This window comes from Lolium rigidum, chromosome 7, assembly GCF_022539505.1.
Source record: "Lolium rigidum isolate FL_2022 chromosome 7, APGP_CSIRO_Lrig_0.1, whole genome shotgun sequence".
In the NCBI taxonomy this organism is placed as follows: Eukaryota; Viridiplantae; Streptophyta; class Magnoliopsida; order Poales; family Poaceae; genus Lolium; species Lolium rigidum.
The window spans coordinates 294,753,634-294,759,922 of record NC_061514.1 but is presented as its reverse complement, the minus strand read 5'-3'; positions in this window follow the sequence as shown (position 1 = coordinate 294,759,922).

Genomic DNA, 6,289 nt, shown 5'->3' with positions numbered 1-6,289 from the left:
TTTTTGTCTTGCTTTACTTTACTTTATTTACTGCTTTGTTTGCTCTTATATAAAAAACACACAAAAATTAGTTGCTAGTTTTACTTTATTTACTGTCTTGTTCTCCATATTAAAAACACAAAAAAAATTAGTTGCTTGCATTTACTTTATTTAGTTTGTTTTATTTACTACTGCTAAAATGGGTACTGTTGAGAATACTAAGTTGTGTGACTTCACTAGCACAAATAATAATGATTTCCTATGCACACCTATTGCTCCACCTGCTACTACAGCAGAATTCTTTGAAATTAAACCCGCTTTACTAAATCTTGTTATGAGAGAGTAATTTTCTGGTGTTAGTTCTGATGATGCTGCTACCCATCTTAATAATTTTGTTGAACTATGTGAAATGCAAAAGTATAAGGATGTAGATGGTGACATTATTAAATTAAAATTGTTTCCTTTCTCCTTAAGAGGAAGAGCTAAAGATTGGTTGCTATCTCTGCCTAGAAATAGTATTGATTCATGGACTAAATGTAAGGATGCTTTTATTGGTAGATATTATCCTCCCGCTAAAATTATATCTTTGAGAAGTAGCATAATGAATTTTAAGAAATTAGATAATGAACATGTTGCTCAAGCATGGGAGAGAATGAAATCTTTGGTGAAGAATTGCCCTACCCATGGACTAACTACTTGGATGATCATCCAAACCTTTTATGCAGGATTGAATTTTTCTTCGCGGAACCTATTGGATTCAGCTGCTGGAGGTACCTTTATGTCCATCACTTTGGGGGCGGCAACAAAGCTTCTTGATGATATGATGACAAATTACTCCGAATGGCACACGGAAAGAGCTCCACAAGGTAAGAAGGTAAATTCTCGTTGAAGAAACCTCCTCCTTGAGTGATAAGATTGATGCTATTATGTCTATGCTTGTGAATGGTAGATCTAATGTTGATCCTAATAATGTTCCTTTAGCTTCATTGGTTGCCCAAGAAGAACATGTTGATGTGAACTTCATTAGAAGTAATAATTTCAACAACAATGCTTATAGGAATAATTCTGGTAACAACTATAGGCCATATCCTTCTGCTAATGGTAATAGTTATGGTAATTCTTATGGGAATTCTTACAACGATAATAGGAATGTACCCCCTGGTCTTGAAGCCATTCTTAAAGAATTTATTAGTACACAAACTGCTTTTAACAAATCTGTTGAAGAAAAGCTTGATAAAATTGATATTCTTACTTCTAAGGTTGATAGACTTGCCTCTGATGTTGATCTTTTAAAATTGAAAGTTATGCCTAATAAGGATATTGATAATAAAAAATTTACTACAGCAAATGCCATCCAAGTTCGAATTAATGAAAATATTAGATTGATGGCTGAATTGCATGCTAGGTGGGAAAGAGAAGAAAACGAAAAACTTGCTAAAGAGAATAATGTAGCTAAAGTTTGGACTATTACCACCACTAGTAATGATGATGTTTCACATGTTGCTACACCCCCTACTATCAATGGTAAAATAATTGGTGTTGGCAATGTTTCTACTCATAGTGCAAAGCGTCCAAAATTGCCTGAAACTGCTAAAACTGCTGAAACTGCTTGTGATAAAATTGCTGAAATTTTTCAAAATATTGGGGACAATGATCCCATTGCTGTAGATCATAATGGTTTAGATTTTGATGATTGTCACATCTCTGAAGTTATAAAGTTCTTACAAAAACTTGCTAAAAGTCCCAATGCTAGTGCTATAAATTCGGCCTTTACAAAACATATTACAAATGCTCTCATAAAAGCTAGAGAGGAGAAACTAAAACTTGAAACTTCTATTCCTAGGAAGTTAGAAGATGGTTGGGAGCCCATCATTAAGATGAGGGTCAATGATTTTGATTGTAATGCTTTATGTGATCTTGGTGCAAGTATTTCTGTTATGCCTAAGAAAATCTATGATATGCTTGACTTGCCACCATTGAAAAACTGTTATTTGGATGTTAATCTTGCTGATAATGCTATAAAGAAACCTTTGGGGAGGATTGATAATGTTCGCATTATGGTTAACAATAACCTTGTCCCCGTTGATTTTGTTGTCTTGGATATTGAATGCAATGCATCTTGTCCCATTATATTGGGAAGACATTTTCTTCGAACTGTTGGTGCTACCATTGATATGAAGAAAGGTAATATTAAATATCAATTTCCTCTCAAGAAAGGTATGGAACACTTCCCTAGAAAGAGAATGAAGTTACCTTATGATTCTATTATTAGAACAAATTATGATGTTGATGCTTCATCTCTCGATGTTACTTGATTCACACTTTCTGCGCTTAGCTGAAAGGCATTAAAGAAAAGCGCTTATGGGAGACGACCCATTATTTTAATTCTGCACTTTATTTTATATTTGAGTCTTGGAAGTTGTTACTACTGTAGCAACCTCTCCTTATCTTTATTTTATTGCATTGTTGTGCCAAGTAAAGTCTTTGATAGTAAAGTCAATACTAGATTTGGATTACTGCGCAGGAACAGATTTCTTGCTGTCACGAAATTGAGCCGCCCCTGCTGTAGAAAATTTATAAAAATCTGCCAATTTACGTGCGTGATCCTCAGATATGTACGCAACTTTCATTAAATTTGGGCATTTTCATCTGATCAAGTCTGGTGCCTCTAAAAAAATCGTATTTACGGACTGTTCTGTTTTGACAGATTCTGCCTTTTATTTCGTATTGCCTGTTTTGCTATGTTTGATGGATTTCTTTGTTCCATTAACTTTCAATAGCTTTGTGCAATGTCCAGAAGTGTTAAGAATGATTATGTCACCTCTGAATATATGAATTATGCACTACCTCTAATGAGATTGTTTTGAGTTTGGTGTGGAGGAAGTTTTCAAGGGTCAAGAGAGGAGGATGATACAATATGATCAAGAAGAGTGAAAATTCTAAGCTTGGGGATGCCCCCGTGGTTCATCCCTGCATATTTTAAGAAGACTCAAGCATCTAAGCTTGGGGATGCCCAAGGCATCCCTTCTTCATCGACAACTTATCAGGTCACCTCTAGTGAAACTATATTTTTATTCCGTCACATCTTATGTGCTTTACTTGGAGCGTCTGTCTGTTTTTGTTTTTGTTTTTGTTTGAATAAATTCGGATCCTAGCATTCTTTGTTTGGGAGAGAGACACGCTTCGCTGTTTCGTATGAACACATATGTTCTTAGCTTTATTCTTAATGTTCATGGCGAAGGTTGAACTACTTCGTTCATTGTTATATGGTTGGAAACAGAAAATGCTGCATGTGGTAATTGGTATAATGTCTTGAATAATTTGATACTTGGCAATTGTTGTGCTCATATAGATCATGTTTAAGCTCTTGCATCATGTACTTTGCACCTATTAATGAAGAACTACATAGCTTGTTAAAATTTGGTTTGCATGATTGGTCTCTAGAGTCTAGATATTTTCTGGTTGAGGTGTTTGAACAACAAGGAGACAATGTAAAGTCTTATAATACTTACAATATGTTCATATGTGAGTCTTGCTGCACTGTTTTATACTTGAGTTTGCTTCAAACAACCTTGCTAGCCTAGCCTTGTATTGAGAGGAATTTTTCTCGTGCATCCAAAATCCTTGAGCCAAAAACTATGCCATTTGTGTCCACCATACCTACCTACTACATGGTATTTCTCTGCCATTCAAAAGTACATTACTTGAGTGCTACCTTCAAAAATTATATTCTTTGTCTTTGCAATATATAGCTCATGGGAAAATAGCCTTAAAAACTATTAAGGTGAAGAATATGTACTTATGTATCTTATTTCTTAATAAGTTGCTTGTTGAGCGGTAACCATGTTTCTGGGGACGCCATCAACTTTTACCTTTTTTGAATATCATGTGAGTTGCTATGCATGTTCGTCTTGTCTGAAGTAAGGCCGATTTTCATGATCAAATGGTTTGAGTGTGCATATTGTTAGAGAAGAACATTGGGCCGCTAACTAAAGCCATGATTCATGGTGGAAGTTTCAGTTTGGACAATTAATCCTCAATCTCTTATGAGAATTTTAACTGTTGTTGAATGCTTATGCATTAAAGAGGAGTCCATTATCTCGTTGTCTATGTTGTCCCGGTATGGATGTCTAAGTTGAGAATAACCAAAAGCGAGAAATCCAATGCGAGCTTTCTCCTTAGACCTTTGTACGGGCGGCATAGAGGTACCCCTTTGTGACACTTGGTTGAAACATATGCTATGCAATGATAATCCATGTTAATCCAAGCTAATTAGGACAAGGTGCAAGCACTATTGGTATACTATGCATGAGGCTTGCAACTTATAGGATATCTTATACATAACACATATGCTTTATTACTACCGTTGACAAAATTGTTTCTTGTTTTCAAAATGAAAAGCTCTAGCACAAATATAGTAATCCATGCTTCCCTCTGCGAAGGTCCTAGCTTCTACTTTATTGTTGAGTCAGTTTACCTACTTCCTTCTATCTTAGAAGCAAACACTCGTATCAACTGTGTGCATTGATTCTTACATGTTTACCTATTGCACTTGTTATATTACTTTGTGTTGACAATTATCCATGAGATAAATATGTTGAAGTTGAAAGCAACCGCTGAAACTTATATCTTCCTTTGTGTTGCTTCAATGCCTTTACTTTGAATTTATTGCTTTATGAGTAACTCTTATGCAAGTCTTATTGATGCTTGTCTTGAAAGTATTATTCATGAAAAGTCTTTGCTATATGATTCATTTGTTTACTCATTATCTTTGCCATTGCTTCGAATCGCTGCATTCATCTCATATGCTTTACAATAGTATGATCAAGATTATGATAGCATGTCACTTCAGAAATTATCTTTGTTATCGTTTACCTACTCGAGGGCGAGTAGGAACTAAGCTTGGGGATGCTTGATACGTCTCAAACGTATCTATAATTTCTTATGTTCCATGCTACTTTTATGATGATACTCACATGTTTTATATACATTATATGTCATTATTATGCATTTTCCGGCACTAACCTATTGACGAGATGCCAAAGAGCCAGTTGCTGTTTTCTGCTGTTTTTGGTTTCAGAAATCCTACAAAGGAAATATTCTCGGAATTGGACGAAATCAACGCCCAGGGTCTTATTTTTCCACGAAGCTTCCAGAAGACCGAGGGAGATACGAAGTGGGGCCACGAGGTGCCGACACAACAGGGCCGCGCGGCCCAGGTCTTGGCCGCGCGGCCCTGGTGTGTGGGCCCCTCGTGACGCCCCCGACTCTGCCCTTCCGCCTACTTAAAGCCTTCGTCGCGAATACCCCAGTATCGAGAGCCACGATACGGAAAACCTTCCAGAGACGCCGCCGCCGCCAATCCCATCTCGGGGGATTTAGGAGATCGCCTCCGGCACCCTGCCGGAGAGGGGAATCATCTCCGGAGGTCTCTTCATCGCCATGATCGCCTCCGGATCGATGTGTGAGTAGTTCACCCCCGGACTATGGGTCCATAGCGATAGCTAGATGGTTGTCTTCTCCTCATTATGCTATCATGTTAGATCTTGTGAGCTGCCTATCATGATCAAAATCATCTATTTGTAATCCTACATGTTGTGTTTGTTGGGATCCGATGAATATTGAATACTATGTCAAGTTGATTATCAATCTATCATATATGTTGTTTATGTTCTTGCATGCTCTCCGTTGCTAGTAGAGGCTCCGGCCAAGTTGATACTTGTGACTCCAAGAGGGAGTATTTATGCTCGATAGTGGGTTCATGCCTCCATTGAATCGCAGGACAATGATGAGAAAGTTCTAAGGTTGTGGATGTGCTGTTGCCACTAGGGATAAAACATCGATGCTTTGTCTAAGGATATTTTGTTGATTACATTACGCACCATACTTAATGCAATTGTCCGTTGTTTGCAACTTAATACCGGAAGGGGTTCGGATGATAACCTCGAAGGTGGACTTTTTAGGCATAGATGCATGCTCGGATAGCGGTCTATGTACTTTGTCGTAATGCCCCGATTAAATCTCATAGTACTCATCATGATATATGTATGTGCATTGTTATGCCTTCTTTATTTGTCAATTGCCCAACTGTAATTTGTTCACCCAACATGCTATTTATCTTATGGGAGAGACACCACTAGTGAACTGTGGACCCCGGTCCAATTCTTTACATCTGAAATACAATCTACTGCAATTGTTCTTTACTGTTCTTCGCAATCAAACATCATCATCCACACTATACATCTAATCCTTTGTTTACAGCAAGCCGGTGAGATTGACAACCTGTTGACTGCCAAAACCCACCGGCGGG